This window comes from Lissotriton helveticus, chromosome 7 (genome assembly GCF_964261635.1).
Source record: "Lissotriton helveticus chromosome 7, aLisHel1.1, whole genome shotgun sequence".
NCBI lineage: Eukaryota > Metazoa > Chordata > Amphibia > Caudata > Salamandridae > Lissotriton > Lissotriton helveticus.
In genome coordinates, this window is record NC_136068.1 from 1,492,432,321 (window position 1) to 1,492,451,036 (window position 18,716).

Here is an 18,716-nt window from a genome sequence, read left to right on the forward strand (position 1 = left end):
TAGGGTTAACGTTGCCACCCAGCCTTTTTTATTAGGGTTGAGCCTGCATGCCTCTCACTTGCAAGACACTCTTGTATCCAGAAAGGCCTTGGAGCCTGCCCGTTGCTTACCCATTTGTTGGTTTGCATGGTAAGCTCCTTTACAGCCTCGTAATTCGTAACTGCAAACCTAACATAATTTCTGTTCCTCTATGTGGAGCAGGGACCAAGTACTTATTGATTAATGATTCAACTTTTTTGCAAAGTCTTCTTTTCTCACTTTGCACTCAGGTTTTCTTTTGTTTTTGCTTGTGGGCGCTGTTTCTAAAAGATAAGGATTATTCTATTCCAAAGTGACATTGTTTCTTTTTTGTGTGTAATTTCTGAAATGATACTTTAACACATAATCGTGCAGTACACCCCAATCCACCTGCTCAAATCCTCCCCACTCCACTCCACTCCACCCCACCTCACCCAGCTCCACACCAATCCACCCCACCCCACTCAATCCAATCCACCCCAGACCAATCCAAACCATTCACCCAATCCACCACACTCCAATCCTCCCAACCCACCCCACTCCAGTCTGCCTCACTCCAAACCAAAACAATCTCTCCCACTCTAATCCAAAACAATCTGCCCTCTCCCAAAGGATCATCCCCATTCCAATCTAAAACAATCTGCCCCACTTAAATACAAAACAATCTGCCCCACTCCAATCTAAACCAGTCTGCCCCACTCCAATCCAAAACAGTCTGCCCCACTCCAAAACAATCTTCCCCACTCCAATTCAAAACAATTTGCCCCACTCCAGTCTGACCCACTCCAATCTAAAACAATGTGTTCCACTACAATCAAAATCAAGCTGCCCCAATCCAAAACGATCTACACCACTCCAATCCAAAACAATGTTCCTCACTCCAAACAAAAACAATCTGCCCCACTCCAATCCAAAACAATCTGCCCAAATCCCATCTACACACACTAATCCGCCTCACTCCAATCTGCCCCACTCCAATCCAAAACAATCTGCCTGGTCCAATCCTAAACAATCTGCCCCACTCCAATCTCCCCTCCGCCCAATCCAATTCAAAACAGTCTTGTCCACTCTAATCCACCCCATTCCAATCCAAAACATTCTGCCCACTCCAATCTGCCTACTCCAGTCTGCCCCACTCTAATCCAAAACAATCGCCCCACTCCAATCTTGCCTACTCCAATCCAAAATAATCTGCCCCACGCCAATACAAAGCAATCTGCTCCACTCCAATCTACAACACTTCAATCCTCCCCATTGCAATCCACCTCACCCCTCTCCACCCACTCCATTCCATTTCACCCCACTCCAATCCAATCCACCCAAGTCCAGTCCTTCCCAGTTTAAATTACCCCACTCCAGTCCAATCTACCCCACCCCATCCCAAATTACCCCACCCCACCCCAATTCACCTCACTCCAGTCCACCACAATCCAGCCCACTCGATTCCAGAACAATATACCCCAGTCCAATATGCCCCACACCAGTCCAAAACAATCTACCTCACTCAATCCAAAATAATCTGTCCACTCCAATCTAAAACAATCCGCCCACTTCAAAACAAAACAGTCTGCCCCACTCCAATACAAAACAATCTACCCACCAATCAGCCCTATTCCAATCCAAAACAATCTGACCCACTCTAATCCAAAACAATCTGACCCACTCCAATCCAAAACAATCCGCCCATCTAATCCACCAACTCCCATCTAATCCACCCCAACTCCCATCCAAATCCACCACACTCCAATCCTCCCAACCCACCCCACTCCAGTCTGCCTCACTCCAAACCAAAACAATCTTTCCCACTCTAATCCAAAACAATCTGCCCCTCTCCCAAAGGATCATCCCCATTCCAATCTAAAACAATCTGCCCCACTTAAATACAAAACAATCTGCCCCACTCCAATCTAAACCAGTCTGCCCCACTCCAATCCAAAACAGTCTGCCCCACTCCAAAACAATCTTCCCCACTCCAATTCAAAACAATTTGTCCCACTCCAGTCTGACCCACTCCAATCTAAAACAATGTGTTCCACTACAATCAAAATCAAGCTGCCCCAATCCAAAACGATCTACACCACTCCAATCCAAAACAATGTTCCTCACTCCAAACAAAAACAATCTGCCCCACTCCAATCCAAAACAATCTGCCCAAATCCCATCTACACACTCTAATCCGCCTCACTCCAATCTGCCCCACTCCAATCCAAAACAATCTGCCTGGTCCAATCCTAAACAATCTGCCCCACTCCAATCTCCCCTCTTCAGTCCGCCCAATCCAATTCAAAACAGTCTTGTCCACTCTAATCCACCCCATTCCAATCCAAAACATTCTGCCCACTCCAATCTGCCTACTCCAGTCTGCCCCACTCTAATCCAAAACAATCGCCCCCACTCCAATCTTGCCTACTCCAATCCAAAATAATCTGCCCCACGCCAATACAAAGCAATCTGCTCCACTCCAATCTACAACACTTCAATCCTCCCCATTGCAATCCACCTCACCCCTCTCCACCCACTCCATTCCATTGCACCCCACTCCAATCCAATCCACCCAAGTCCAGTCCTTCCCAGTTTAAATTACCCCACTCCAGTCCAATCTACCTCACCCCATCCCAAATTACCCCACCCCACCCCAATTCACCTCACTCCAGTCCACCACAATCCAGCCCACTCGGTTCCAGAACAATATACCCCAGTCCAATATGCCCCACACCAGTCCAAAACAATCTACCTCACTCAATCCAAAATAATCTGTCCACCCCAATCTAAAACAATCCGCCCCACTCCAAAACAAAACAATCTGCCCCACTCCAATACAAAACAATCTACCCACCAATCAGCCCTATTCCAATCCAAAACAATCTGACCCACTCTAATCCAAAACAATCTGCCCCACTCCAATCCAAAACAATCCGCCCATCTAATCCACCAACTCCCATCTAATCCACCCCAACTCCCATCCAAATCCACCACACTCCAATCCTCCCAACCCACCCCACTCCAGTCTGCCTCACTCCAAACCAAAACAATCTCTCCCACTCTAATCCAAAACAATCTGCCCCTCTTCCAAAGGATCATCCCCATTCCAATCTAAAACAATCTGCCCCACTTAAATACAAAACAATCTGCCCCACTCCAATCTAAACCAATCTGCCCCACTCCAATCCAAAACAGTCTGTCCCACTCCAAAACAGTCTTCCCCACTCCAATTCAAAACAATTTGCCCCACTCCAGTCTGACCCACTCCAATCTAAAACAATGTGTTCCACTACAATCAAAATCAAGCTGCCCCAATCCAAAACGATCTACACCACTCCAATCCAAAACAATGTTCCTCACTCCAAACAAAAACAATCTGCCCCACTCCAATCCAAAACAATCTGCCCAAATCCCATCTACACACTCTAATCCGCCTCACTCCAATCTGCCCCACTCCAATCCAAAACAATCTGCCTGGTCCAATCCTAAACAATCTGCCCCACTCCAATCTCCCCTCTTCAGTCCGCCCAATCCAATTCAAAACAGTCTTGTCCACTCTAATCCACCCCATTCCAATCCAAAACATTCTGCCCACTCCAATCTGCCTACTCCAGTCTGCCCCACTCTAATCCAAAACAATCGCCCCAACTCCAATCTTGCCTACTCCAATCCAAAATAATCTGCCCCACGCCAATACAAAGCAATCTGCTCCACTCCAATCTACAACACTTCAATCCTCCCCATTGCAATCCACCTCACCCCTCTCCACCCACTCCATTCCATTTCACCCCACTCCAATCCAATCCACCCAAGTCCAGTCCTTCCCAGTTTAAATTACCCCACTCCAGTCCAATCTACCTCACCCCATCCCAAATTACCCCACCCCACCCCAATTCACCTCACTCCAGTCCACCACAATCCAGCCCACTCGATTCCAGGACAATATACCCCAGTCCAATATGCCCCACACCAGTCCAAAACAATCTACCTCACTCAATCCAAAATAATCTGTCCACTCCAATCTAAAACAATCCGCCCCACTCCAAAACAAAACAATCTGCCCCACTCCAATACCAAACAATCTACCCACCAATCAGCCCTATTCCAATCTAAAACAATCTGACCCACTCTAATCCAAAACAATCTGCCCCACTCCAATCCAAAACAATCCGCCCATCTAATCCACCAACTCCCATCTAATCCACCCCAACTCCCATCCAATCCACCCCACTCCCATCCAATCCACCTCACTCCAGTCCAATCCACCTCACAGCAATCTTGTTCACCTCCCTCCAATCCAATCTACTCCAAGTCAACTGTGCAAGGGGGGTTGTTTGGGGACTCCTTTATTAAAGAGTTAGGAAAATGCATCCAAATGTTTAATTCCCTGGACAAGGCACAAGAATCAATTAAAATCTTTTCATTCAAGGTTTTTGAAGGGGCCGGTCATCATAGGGAGCGCTCGTCAGGCTGCTTCCACACAAATACTTTTCAAAAAGGCCAAGGTTCCCATCAACCACAGTGCCAAGACTTGCATGGTTTGGGGAGTTTTATCACTTCCGTCGTTTTCACCACCCCCGTGGAGGCAGAGTAGGCGGTCAAGGCCACTCCCAAAGAGCTTTCCAAAGTAAGGACCCGTCTTTCTTCCCAACTAAAAGTGGAAGGGCGCCTGGCGCTGTTTCGGGGCAATTGGTAGGAGGTGATGGCAGATTCCTCAGTCCTTCGGACTGTTCAAGGCTTCCATTTGGAGTTTTTGGTACCCCTGTCCAACGGGCCAGGCCGCGGCCTTTGGTTTTTTCTTAGGCCACCTCAATCGATCAGAAGATTTCAGAACGCCTAAAGAAAGGGGCAATTGCTCTGTCATTCATACATCTATATGGTTTCTTAAACAATCTTTTCTTGGAGGAGAAAAGGAATGGTTGTCAGTGTCCGATGATCAATCTCAGGGACTTCAACGAGTGGCTGGTGTACCACAACTTCAAGATGGAAGGCATCCATCTTCTTCACAACTTTCTGATGCCAGACGATTGGCAACTTCAAAGAGAACTTCACTGCTGGCGATACATGTGTCACTGACTGTAAGTAAATTTTTTTTTTACTGCGCATTTCCGATGTGTTGTGCAGTTGAAAATACACGGTTGCATTAAGGTGCGCGAGTCTTACCGTGTTTGAAAGACGCTTTTCTGCTCATTTCCTAGCGCGTCATCATCTGTGCATTCTTAGCGCGAGATGACCTATGCGAGTTGAAGGAGACGTCACATTGGATTCAAGGTCTATCTTCTTTAGAAGTGATGCTAAACAACGCACTTGCGGCTATTTTAGCTCTTTGGGAAGGATTCCCTTGTCTTTGGTGATGATCATGACGTTTCCTCATCTTAGCATTGGAGGATGCAGTTATATGGACGTCCAGGGATCCCTTGTTCTGCTTTTGTTAATTAAGTTCATCTCCTTGTGAATTGTATGCGTCATGTAAGTGCAGCAGTTGTCTATTTCAACCTATGGTGGGGTTTTTGTGTCTTTGTTGCTGCTGACCCACAACAGTAGACTTTGCTAGCAGATACTGTGCCATTATTAAGACTTCATGGCTTGGAGATTTCGTGTGAGGAATCACTCACATAAGGGAAGGTGATCATGTTAAATAAGAAGTTACCCCAACGATTGAACGACGGTGACTACTTTTATTGTTTTAATTTGTTGTATTACAGATGTTTTAAACTGCTCTGTTATGCATATCAACTATATTGCGTGTTGTACTGTTGATGATATATACAGCTGGGTGTTTTTACAATACTATTTTGGTGGCATGTTGCAGTTATGTCAAATTGGTCATTCTGTGGTTCTATTTATCTGCATATTGAATCTGCATGGAATGAGGGGGGAGAGTGTGTAATGTCCCTGTTTGTATACACAGTAAGATGTTGTTTTCCCCTAGGGGTTGTGATGTTACCCTATGCATAATTGTTGTCTCATGTGTTTAGTTTGTGCGCTTGTGAGAGAGTGTCTCTCTCTCACTGTCTGGGGTGTGCACATGAGAAGACTCCTTCTTTTGAAGCTTCCCTCTCTTGCCACTGTTCTGTGGTTATAGGTGTGTATTGCCCTGTGTTTTAGAGTAATAAAGTCACCCCGTGTGTGGTTGGTTTTTGGCCCTTAGTTATCACTAGTTGTGGTTGTTGGGATGACCCCTTGTTGTTAAGAGTACGTTAATCTCTCACTGTTTTGGGGTGCATGTATGAGAAGACCCCTCATTACAAAGCTTCTCTGTTTTACTGATTTTAGTGATACCCTGTATGTGGTTGTTGCCTCATGGGAGGTGTTTGGACTGTGCATTTTGGCTGCGCACATTGGGTTTAAAAATACCCATATTAAGTTTCAAGAGTGTTTCAAGAGTGTTTGGTGTTATATTGACCCTATTTTAGTTTGGGTAGTCTTATTTCTCTTCTTTGAGGTAGACCTCAGGGGTGTGGAAATTTTTCAAAAATCTACTTGGCCAATGGACAAAATTATACAGAAATCTACTTGTCCTGGGAAGATATCTGCTTGCCCCACCTATTTCATAAACCACTAAGGTGGGTCTGCACGGCCAGAACCTGCACTGTAATCAGTGCAACATACTGTGAAACATTATTTCAAGCGCAATCCAATTATGCAGTGCATGGTCATGCATCCTTAACACCTTGGATGCTATTGCTTTTCCCCTCCTGTGCTGATTGATTGATAATCCCATTGTTCATGACAAGGTCAGCTCGTCATTAGCACAGCTCCACTGTGCCTCATGACGAGCTGAGCTCGTCATGAGCATGGAAGGGGTTAAATGCAACTGTTGTTCTGGCAGGTTGTACAGTATGTGGGTGGATGTATCCGTGTGCACTGCACCCAATTATCAACCAGTATGCATGTGACACAATTTCAATTGTAGAGAAGGAGTACCTAAAGACAGTCTATGCCAAGTATACTTCAATTAATGTAGTGAATTACTAGTCTGCACTCTGTATGGGAATATGAACCTGTAGGACAGAAGGGTGTTCTCCTTCCTAGGGCCAACTCATAGCTGTCCGGCTTCAAGAATACTCACATGTGAACATGCTCTTATAAACATGTGGATGGGAATAACTACACTTTTTGGCTGAGCTTATGAACTATTCATGAGACAGCCAAAATTAGGGGCAGAGGTGCTGTGGTTCACTGAGGCAGTATCCACAAGTACAAATACACAAGGGGCAGTTAAATCAATCTCTCCATTTACATTCCTGGGCAGGTGAGGCGTGATTATACTACTGTGCACTCACTGATAAATCTCCACTTTCTTCTCCCACATAAGGAGCATATGCAGCACAGGCAGTAGCAACAGGGTTCTCTTGTTCACAGTAATGGTATAGTAATGGCACCAGAACAGTAAGCTCCCCAAACATGAATAGGTGCAGCTCCACAATAGATGTGCAAGTTTGTCTCACTTAGATTTGTGAAATAGTCACTTCTTTCTTTAAAATCCGAGTTCTCTGCCACTTGTCTCTCTCCTTCCAATGTCCCCAGCCCACCCAGATGTGCCCGTTATCTTCTTGGAAAATCCTATAATTCTGTTGTCGGATGCTGACATACTAGTATTGGTAAGCCTGGTGAAAGATAAGGTTTTAACGTTGCAGCAACATGTGCAATCAGTTTTTTTTCCAGAAGCTGAGCATTCTGAGGGTTTAAGGGATGATGCTTGGATATTTTGAAATGGGCACATGCATAAAGAAGACACAAAGGCAGGCACACAGGAAAAACACTCCTTGTCAAATCATGTAGGGAAAGAAAAACAAGCCTTTATGTCTACATAGGACGAATACTCACACAGGTGGCAGTGCCACTTTTCCTTGGCTCTGGTATGGGCTAATTTTTACTGCTGACGCAACTGTGCAACAACAGCATTTGCATGAAATTAAGGTGGGAATATTGTATAATTTCACGCAGTTGTCAATAAAACGTGATTGTGAGACCTACAAATGTAAATCTGATATTTCTGCTTCATATTGAACTCGGTTCTGCAATTTTTGCCATTTTACATCGTTGCAAATGACAGATGGTCCCCCACTGGTTGCAGGTCCCGTGTATGAGCGTGATTTATAACAGAGTCACTCTAATAATGAGATTCTACAGCTGAGACGTTTTCCTCGTAATTTGCCACATAATCATGCTGCCTAAACTGCATATTTTAACAAAAATGTTGATTCTAGCTCAAACAGATCAAAAGTTTCTAAAAAGAGGGTAACCCATCCTGCCACACAGTGAAAAGCCCATCACAAGTAGTGACTGGTCACTTTTATTGCTATTCGTGAATTTGGGTGTTAATCTGAAAGTAATAAGACATTTATACTGACAGGGTTCACCTATACTGATGAAAAAAAAAAAAAGAAGTAATACGATATACAAAAATGTGCTGCCTTCTGCTACATACTTCTAATTTTTTGTAGCCACATAATTTAGTCAACCCTGCGCATAATTTAGATCTTCTCTGCTGCTTCATTACAGTGGCTCTGTTTATTTAGTACAAACTGCCAGAGCAGTTTGCACGGTGGGGTGGTTTTCAGTAGGTACAGGAGACGGGAAATGCAACCATTTAGAGGTACAGGCTAACAGGAATGAGCCCAATATGTGAAGAATAACCGGTTTCTTGCCAGATTAAGCCTGTAAAATTGACAGGGACGTGAGGCTTTTCCTCTGCTGCAGTGGCAAGTTTGGAAAATAAAGTGGGGGCACTGATTAAGCAAGAGGCAATGGAGGGAAGGTGGAGGTAAGGAAAAGGCAAGAAAGACTGTACGGGAGGGTATTAGGAACGGAGACCCCCAGGCAAAAATGTGACATTGTGATGTTTGAGACTTCAAGAGTGGCCCATGTTTCAGTGAGCTCTGTGAAATACCCTGCACACATAACATTGCCTGGAACGCGAAAATACTTTCTGCCTGCTTCATTATGTGGCCTTTCTTTTATTAAAATTTAGCTTTATTGTTTAACCCCAGGAAAAAGATGCAGTTAAAAAAATGTTTCTATTTTCAGCGCACGCTTAATCTTGCAAGGATGCCTTTTCGGTAAGACTGCCAGGTGTTAAAGTATAATCCTTAACTCTGTGCCCGCGAATGCGACCTCGTCCATGAAAGAAGACTGACAAAGTAAAGGTCAATGTATCTAAATATTGAGACTCCATTCATGGTGTTTTCACTCATTATTAATGCTGCACTGGTTGCATTACAATAGGCGCCTCACTGATCAGCCGATAGCAGTGGAGAAGTTCCCACCTTACTGTAAATTAACATGCCACACATGTGATCCTGCCCCCACGCCCACTGATCACAGTCCATTCTATGCAGCATAACAGTTAACATACGTTTCTGCAAAACCTATTATTAGATTGACTCACCTGCTGGTGAAGCATTCACTGTGTCAGAGACGGCGACTTTCCGCTCCTGATTCCAGGAAGTGCCTCGCAGCGTACTAAAGATGAGTGGACTGCCCAGGACGGATCCCAATGGTCAGTGCGATTGAGCCCTGCAGCAATCAGCGAAAGAGAGACCACAAGGCCAACCGGTTAGCAGCGCTGAGACCCAAACAGACGCAAAAGTGTTTAGTGTCTCGGCGCCCGCACTTTCAAGTTCAGCAGCTCAGTTCCAAGAGCAGGTGGGCCGCACCAGTGTGGAACTCACGCTAGAACACTTACGTCTAGCGTAAGACTCCCCCAGCCAATCATGGACTAGATGGAGCCCAGTCATGGGCTTCCAGCCAGTCAAAGGCTTTCTGACAGCATTTCAATTGCCTGTGAGCCCGAGAGCGCCCACAGTTCATTTATTCTTTGTGATTTAATGTCTACTTGTCCCTCGGACAAAATAGACAATAAATCTTCTTGCCCTTCATAAAATTCTAATTGGTTCGGGCGTCGGGCGATATGATTCCCCCACCCCTGGACCTGCCCTGTCATTAGTATGTGCAGTTGAGGGTTGTAGAGCCCTACTCTACCGCAGTTTTGTGCCCTAGTTTGAGGCGCAATGGGTACTCTGTGTCGTGTGACGGTATTGTACCCGCAGTTTGGGGTTTGAGTTATGGTGATAGTATCCATTGTTTTTAAGTTTTTAAGAATGTATTTCTTTAACTTACATTCCTTGTTGTTTATGATCATTATAGCAGGGGGGGTGATGTATAATTATTTTGTTGTTAATGCATCCTCCTTTGCTGAGATGTGTGTTTTATCACCTTCACACATTTTTAATGTTTTTGATAACTATAAGGGGGGAGATGTGTTGTAATGTACCAATTACTCAATGCACTCTCCCTACAGAAGTTCTCTGCCTTGCTGCTCAGCCTATGATGAGGTCATATAGAATGTTGAGTGTGTTTGTATTGGAAGGGAGAATCAGTTGGTGTGGATGGGCTGAGCAGCGAGGTGGCTGCTCCTGGTGGGGCACTTTAAAGGATCTACCTAACATCTTGTAACCTGTAACCAAGAAGTGATCTTATGAATAAAGCTGTGATCTTGTTCTACATCACCTGGCTTAGTATCTCACTTCTGTGTAATAGGTGCCTACCTCAGATTCCCGTTTTTTCCGCCCTATCGCAGGTTTCTGTAATTCCAAACTCTTCCTTTTGTCTGACCTCCGCTCCTTGGTGTTTTACCAAGGTTCTCACATCAGGAGTGGAGTTTCTAAGTGCAAGAGGTGTGCATCTGATTGTATACTTGGATGACCTTCTAATGGATCAGTGTCCTCGGGCACTGGTGGGCCACTTCCAGATGATGGACTTGTTGGAGAGATTGGGGTTTGTAATCAAAGAATGGAAATCTTTGCTGGTTCCACCCCAGTCGACAACCTTCTTATGCTTTGTGATCGATTCGCAGGAATCCACCCTGAGCCTTCCCTCCCAGAAAATGGCAAAAAATGTTCACGGGCAGTGCAAAATAGTGGTCCGCTCGCAGACATCCTTCAGACAGTTGGCCAGGCTGGTGGGTGTGTTGGCTTCATCCATCCAAGCCATTTTTCCCGGACCCCTTCGCTGCAAGGCGTTACAAAGGCTGAAGGCTTGCTCCCTGTGCTAAAATGTGTCCTACACGACGATGGTTCCTCTGACAAACAAGTTCACTCGGGAAATTAGATTGTGATTGGAGCACATGCAAGTCTGAAATGGGAGAGCCATCTTTGGTTCCAGTCCAGATATAGGAGCTGATTAGGATGGCAGGGAGACTACCGACAGGCTGTTGGTGGTGGTCTCCCCGCCATCCTAAGCAGCTTTTCCGCCCGACAGATCTTGATGACGGGTGGTGTGTAGGCGGACGGAAAGCGCAACTGCCACGCATCCGACTGGCTCCTTGAGCCCGCCGGTGCTGCAGAGGGCCTCCCAATCCGTACAATGGTAGTGGTGCCTACCAGGCACTGCCGTATGGATTAGGATGGTCCCTCCCCGCCAGCCTTACCATGTTGGCTCACCCACCATGGAAAGGCTGGTGGGGATGGACCTTGGGGGCCCGAAGCTGGCCCTTCTTCACCAGAGGCCTTTTCTTTGGGTGCCCCCCAACAGATCCCTTTACCAAGTGACAGGCACTGCATGATGCCTGTCACGTTGTATGGGGATGTGTTACACATCCTTTTTTTCCTTTGCGGCGGGTGCTGCAGCCAGCAGCACCTGCTACAATGGAAAACCTGGACAATGTGGTCGCATTGTAATATCGCCGGTGGGACCCCAACATTATGTTGGGCGATCCCCATCTCCGTTAGGGTGGCGGGCGGACCTGAGTCAGCCCACCATCCTAATCAGACCCATAGTTATCAAATCCAACGCCAGTCTGACAGGTTGGCAGGCCACCTGTGGTGGTTTCTCCACAGATGGAAAATGGTCCTTGGACAAGCAGTCTAAACTGCCTTGAGCTCTTAGCTGACTCATTTGCGATTCGCTGTTGGACGAAAGACAGAGTGCAGTGGTCATTCCTGTTGAAGATGGACAACATCTCCATGGTGAGATACACAACCGCTTGGGAGGTCCATGGTCCAAATAGTTGGCAGATCTGGCAAAAGGGTTCTGGCAATAGTGTCTAGATCAGGAAATCTCTGTGACAGCGGAATATCTCCCGGGTAGATCCAGCGACGTAGCTGACTGGCATTCCAGGCGCCTTCAATGCATGGCAGCTTCACTTGTGTTCAAGTAGATCCAGAAGATGTGGGGTCCTTTTTCAGTGGACCTGCTCTCCTCCCACATCGATCGTCATCTGACCTAATTCTTCAGCTAGGGGCCGTATCCGCAAAAGGCGGTGACTGATGCGTTCCTGCAGGATTGGAGTGTGGAGACAGGGTTTGCGTCTCCCATATTTGCGATTCTGATGAGAATGGTACTGGTTTCGCTGCTTTGGAGGTCTCAAGTATTGTTTCCAGTGATGCTAGAACTTTCTTGGGATTTTCCAATCTATCTAGCCTGGAGGCAACATATTCTTCAGGATCGTCAGGGGAACCCCCCCACATGGATCTGGAAGGAGAGTTGCCACTCATGTAGTGAAGGATTTCAGGAGTAGGTGGAGAATCCAAGGACTTTCAGAAGCAGCTCAAAGCCCTTTATCCAAACCTTGGGCAGAATGGCCAAATAAAAAATACAAGTCAGCTTGGAGACTTTGGTTGCCTTGGTGTCTGCAAACGGACGCCAATCCCATGGAATCCAGTATCGTTCATGTCTTGACCTTTTTGTCATCCTTGGTCGTGGAAGGTATGGGATACAGGTCAGTAGGCCTAGGTTGTATGTTGTTCAATCCCTCAAAACATTTGAGGCAATGAGGGAGTAGCTTTGTCTGGCTGGAGAAGGGCAGCTCCTTATTGCCTTGCGAAAACCGCTTTAGTTCCTCTCCCACAATAGAGCGCAGGGTGAGGAACATCTTGCAAGAGGCAGGAATCGATATTTCTATTTTTGGAGCACACTCCACAAGAGGGGATTGGCGTCTAAGGCATTTGCGCTGGGGGATCGCCTTGAAGACATCTTGAACACAGCCGATTGGTCATCAGACTCGAAGTTTAAGATTTTCTATTTTTAGCCTGTAACTCATATGGCTTCTTTGGTAGTGGAGAAGCTTTGATTAAGCATAATCTTAGCCTCCAGTCCTGCCATAGAATGAAAAATGCCTAGCTATTGTAACAGAACAAGACCTCAGATTCGACGGATCAACAGAAAATGGTCGAAGAAGAGTCACTGCCTGGTGAGAACTGCAGCAAAACGTTGGACTTTGGCGCGAAACCCAGCTGTCCTTAGCCCTCTCTCGAAACTCACGACACAGTGACTCATCATACGAGGTGGAGAGCTACCAAATCCTTGAGTAGCCTGCCAGCACTTCAACAAGCAACAAAGTCTCCCTTGGAGTAGAGGAGCTACTCGCCTGCAGTCTGCAGGCTCTGGTCCACCGTCTTGCAGCTCCCTGGCCCGGCCGATGCCACAGACTACCAAGAAACAGTACTCGTGCTCTAGAAGGTCAGATCTATCTCCCCACCGAGTGTGAAGACACCATGACCAACCGGAGCCGTGCAGTACCAACCCCTGGGGTACCAGTCACGCTGCACGAACACCATCAGCGAGGGCCCAGTCTGGACTCTCACTGTACCAGGACCACCTTGGAGGGACATCAGCATCAGTGAGACCCACTTCGAGAGTGGACTAGCAGTCGTGATTTCCCCTCTTCCAGCTGTTTTTCCTTGCCTGTGAGGTGCATCTTTGAACACCATCCCAGCCGACCAAACCACTCGACATCTGAGCCCCCCGGCCCGGGTCTCGACGAACCGGCTGTGCCCCGTGCTCCAAGACCCCTTGCAAGCTGAGCTCCTCTTTGGGAGCCCTCAGACTTTCCGGCAATTCCCCCGTGCAGCCTGTTTTTAGGTGGCCCCCCTTTCTGCAGCGACTGCTACGAGTCTCAACATCACTCTGCTCCTGGTCGAACCTGGGCAGTTCCCCAAGAATTTCTGGTAGTACCTTAAGCCTAGAACATGTTGCAGGGGCTACTTAAGTCGGTGGCACAATGAGTGCTGCAGGCTCACTAGTAGCAATTCATTTACAGGTCCTGGGTACATGTAGTACCACTTTATTTTTTTTATAATCAATTTTATTGGCATTTTCAAAACAACAAGGACAATTCATTAGCAGCAGCTCGACAATCAATGGGCACAAAAGGAGAAAATCAGCATCATACATAAAAGGGTTAATAGCAATCCAGTCCGACATCACAAACATTTGAATTGGGCAAGAAACAAAGCATTGATCCAGGATCACTGCGGCAGCAGGTTGTACCATTTCCCCCAGATTCTGGAGAACTGTTCAGATGAACCCCGGGATTCGCAGAGAGCCTCCTCTTGGGCCCCGCACCAGTCCACCCCTCTCCTCCAGCCCTTCACCGTGGGAGCTGAGTCTTGAAGCCAGTGGGGCGCTATGTCCCGCTTAGCCACGCCACCGCCGTCCCCAGCAGGCGTTTATCTGATTTAGTGCCATCCAGGCCATCGAATACCCCCAGGAGCATCCAAATTGGGTCATGAGGGACCTCCCACCCCAAGGCCTGTGTTAACTCTCTCTCCACTCCCCCCCCAAAACCTCCCCAGCCCCGGGCACATCCATACCATGTGGAATAAATTCGCCGGGGAGTATCCACATCTAGGGCAGTCCGGGGAGGCTCTCAGGCGGGCTTGAAACAGCCTCTCTGGGGTGAGGTAGGACGTGTGCAGGTAGTATACCTGTACCAGCCGCAGCTTGGAGGACGTGGTCAGGGTGCGTGGGGCCATCAAAGCATGCCTCCAGTCGGCTTCTTCCAGGGGTCCCACCCACTCCTCCTATCGGGCACGCAGGTGGTCGAGGGACGCGGGGCTGTTATTGACTAGGGCACAATATATTCTGGCCACTTCCCCTCTCTCTAGGTCCCCCCTCATTACTTGGGCTTCCAGTGGGCTAAATTCTGGGAGGGTAGATGGTGGGGGGAGGTGCGCATGGAGGGCCTGACGCAGCTGCAGGTAGTGGAAGTGCTGGGCATGGGGAAGGGCATAGCGCTGCTGCAGGTCAGCAAAGGTTTGAATGTGGTCTCCCACCCATACATCCCCGAGCACAGATACCCCAATGAGATCCCAACGACGGAACCCGCCCAGGGAAGACACCTCACGGAGCCAGTTCCCATGCCAGAGAGGCACTTGGCGGGTAAGTTTGCGGTCCCATCCCGTATGGCGCAGGGCAGTACGCCAAGCCAGCAAGACCGTTCTGGTAATGGGGGCCAGGGTGTGCGGAATCGGGCATCCGTAGAGGTACGCCTGGATCCGAGGGAAGTCTGTCTCCTCCATTCCACCCGGTATGCCGGGTCGGACCAGCCGCCCGCATACCAGTCATGGAGGACTATCAGTTTGGTAGCTAGATAATAGAAGTAGAGATGAGTCGCCCCTAGGCCTCCATCGTAAGGTGGGAAGCGGCCGTGTGCAAGGGAGATCCGCGGTCGCCCGCCGCCCCAGAGGAACCTGGACAGGGTGCCGTCCAACTCCCGAAACAAGGCACGGGGGAGTGGAATGGAGGTGTTCTGCAGGGTATAAAAGAAACGGGGAAGAATCATCATTTTGAACAGCGCGCTCCGCCCTAGGGGGTTAAGGGAAGGGAGTGCCATTTCTTCAAGTCCGATCTCATCCGCGTCACCAGGGGCACGATATTCAGTGCCCATTCCAACTCCGGCAGAAGAGTCACCCATATCCCCAGATAATTGACCGAATGGTGACGAAGAGGAATGGACGACTGCCAGTCGAAACACTCCCGGGAGGGGTGCAATGAACCCAGGGTGGACTTGGCCGCATTAAGTCGCAGACATCTGGGGCCCGAGTTTGCCGGATCTGCCAGGTACAGAAGCACATCGTCCGCGTAGAGGGCGATCTTATCTATGTGACTCTCATTCCAGGCCCACCCCGGATAAGGCGGTCATGCCGGATGAGCGTCGCTAGGGGCTCCATCGCTAACGCGAATAGAAGCGGGGACAGGGGGCACCCCTGGCACGTCCCTCTACGAATCGGGAACGCCCATGAGAGCGTTCCGTTGACTAGTACCCGGGCTCTGGGGTTCGCATAGAGGACCCCAATATAGCTGCGTACCCTGGGCCATATCCCATTTCCCTCAGCACGTCCTGCAGATACTCCCAGCCCACCGTATCAAAGGCTTTCTCGAAATCGAGAAAGAGGAGGGCCAGATAGGGAGAGAGGCGGGAACGATGGGCCAGGGCCAGATGGAGGCGGCGGATGCAGTGACGGGTTCCTCTGGCCTGCATAAAGCCTCATTGGTACGGCAGGACAAGGCCTTGGAGGAGGGGCTTAAGCCTCTGGGCCAGTATTGTGGCGAAGAGCTTGATTTCGGTATTGATAAGTGAAATGGGGCGGAAGTCCGCACAGTTCGCCGAGGGCGGTTGGGTCTTAGGAATGACCACAATCGTGGGCAAATCCGACTCGGGGGGAAGGCACCCTTCTCTATCACATGGCAGAAGAGATGTAGCAGCTGGGGGGCCAAAGTGTCTCTAAAGGCCGCGTAGAACTCCTGAGGGAATCCGTCTGGGCCCGGCGTTTTGCCCCGGTTCAGAAGAGGTATAGCCTCCAAGACTTCCTCCAGCGAGAAGGGTCGTTCCAGGGATTCTACATCCCCCGGAGCGAGGGAGAACAGGCGGACGCCAGCTCCGTCCAGAAGGGTGGTTAAGAGTGCCTTCGGAGGGCGCGCCGCGTAGAGGCGAGTGTAAAAATCAGCAAAGGCTCCCGCAACGGCCCCGGATGTCACCAGGAGGGTGCCGTCCGGTGCACGAATCTCTGGAATGACGCAGTGGATCCTATGGTAGGACACCAGGTTGTGAAGGAGTTTACCATTTTTATCCCCCCAGCTATAGATCCGCGCTACCGACGAGCGCCACAGTTGTTGGGCCGAATCGAGCGAGACCTGGCGAATCTCCTCTCGGATCAGCGCTAATTGCCGGGTGGGGGTCCCCTCGACCGTTCCCAGCCAGGTCAGCCTCGAGCTGGGCTGCTCGGGACTGCAAGTCTGCAAGTCGGGCCAGCCGAGCCGCTCGCTTGGCGTGGACCAGCTCCCTCGCCACTCCATGGATCACTGCTTTACCGGCCTCCCATAGGGTCCCCGCCGACGGGACGGAACCCTAATTTGTGGCGAAATAACGGGTAAGTTCCTGCCCCAGTTCCTCCACAAGAGGTTGATCTTGCAAGAACCAGGCATTGAGGCGCCACACCGCACGGGGTCCCCCGGGGTAGAGCCAACACGCAGGGAGACCGGGGAATGATCTGATAGCCCTCTTGGCAAGATGCTCACCTCGGAAGTCAAGCGGCAGTCCGTGGCCGGGAGCAGGAGAAGTTCTATGCGTGAGTGGGTGTGATGGGAGGCCGAAGTATGAGTGTATTGTGTCTTCCGTGGGTTCCACACCCGCCAGACATCACAGAGCCCCAGGGCGGACGCCCAACACGAGAGGGCCGCCGCGGAGGAGGAACGGGTCGCCGAAGGGAAACCCGACGTATCCCGTCCCGGCTGCATGACAGCGCTGAAGTCGCCGCCAACCATGGTAAGGCCGGGTGGGAAGTCGGAAAGGACATGCGTAAAGGGAGCGCAGCGTCGGGGGTTGGAGGGCGGGAGGGACATAGACATTCAGGATGTTCAAAGGGCAACCTTCCAGTACACCCGAGATCGCAACATATCGCCCTATCGGATCATAGTAGGCTTTAGTCAGGGTGAAGGGGAGACCTTTCCGAAGCAGAATCGCCGCCCCCCGGGACCCGTGCTGGAAGCCGGAATGCCAGGCCGTCGCGAATCCGTAGCGAGCTAGGAAGTGACATTGAGTGCCCAGGAGGTGGGTCTCCTAGAGAAGGAGTACATCTGCTGAGAGGCTCTGCGCAGCTCGGAGGACCGCCGTATGCTTGATGCGGTCAAGGAGACCACATGTAGTACCACTTTACCAGTGATTTACAAGTAAATTAAATGTGCTAATTGGGTGGAAGCCAATGTTAATATGTTTTAGGGAGCGAACAGAAGCACTTTAGCACTGGTTAGCACTGGTTAGCAGTGGTAAAGTGTGCAAACTTCTATGGTCAGCAAAAACAAAGTGTGCAAAAACAGGAGGGTGAAAGGCAAACGTTGGGTGAACTGTTTCTTTGCCACTGTAATTCAGCCTCTTCTTGTCGCCGGGGCTGCTGTACCAATAATTTCCACTGATCTTCAATTTCCAGAGGCTTCTTTGCGATTGTATTCGAACCTCTTCTTGTCGCCAGTACTACTGTATCGATAATTCCCAGGGACCACCAGCAACAAAAGCCTCTGGAAATTGAAGATCAGATGCCATGGATGCATTGAACAGCTTGATCAGTTACTACTAAGGACTTCTTACTAGTCTGTTTATTGTATAAAATGGCCAGGCATTAGCGGACAAACAGGTTACCAGAACGGCGTGAATACGCGCGATTATTTCCATGATTAGAACGATATGAAAACTATAGAATATTGGAATTGTGGACAGCAGTTTTCCTGATGTGCAAAGATATTATTTCCACATCTCGATGCTATACCTCTACCACTCTCCTTTATTTTTTGTATTAGTGGTCCTGAAGAAGGTGGTCCTAAAGTGTTAATAACCACTGAAACGTGCGTTGACCTGGATGTTTGATACCCAACCCACAACACTGTCACTGTGACTATTGTAGTGTATGCAATCTTGGAAGGGTATGATATGGTTT

General features: G+C 48.9%; 1 protein-coding gene across 11 annotated transcripts in view; it reads left to right on the top strand.

Annotated features, from left to right (window-relative positions):
• LOC144767498 (uncharacterized) overlaps positions 1-18,716 on the top strand; it is a 1,510,898-nt gene that overhangs the window by 466 nt on the left and 1,491,716 nt on the right. The window lies entirely within an intron of this gene.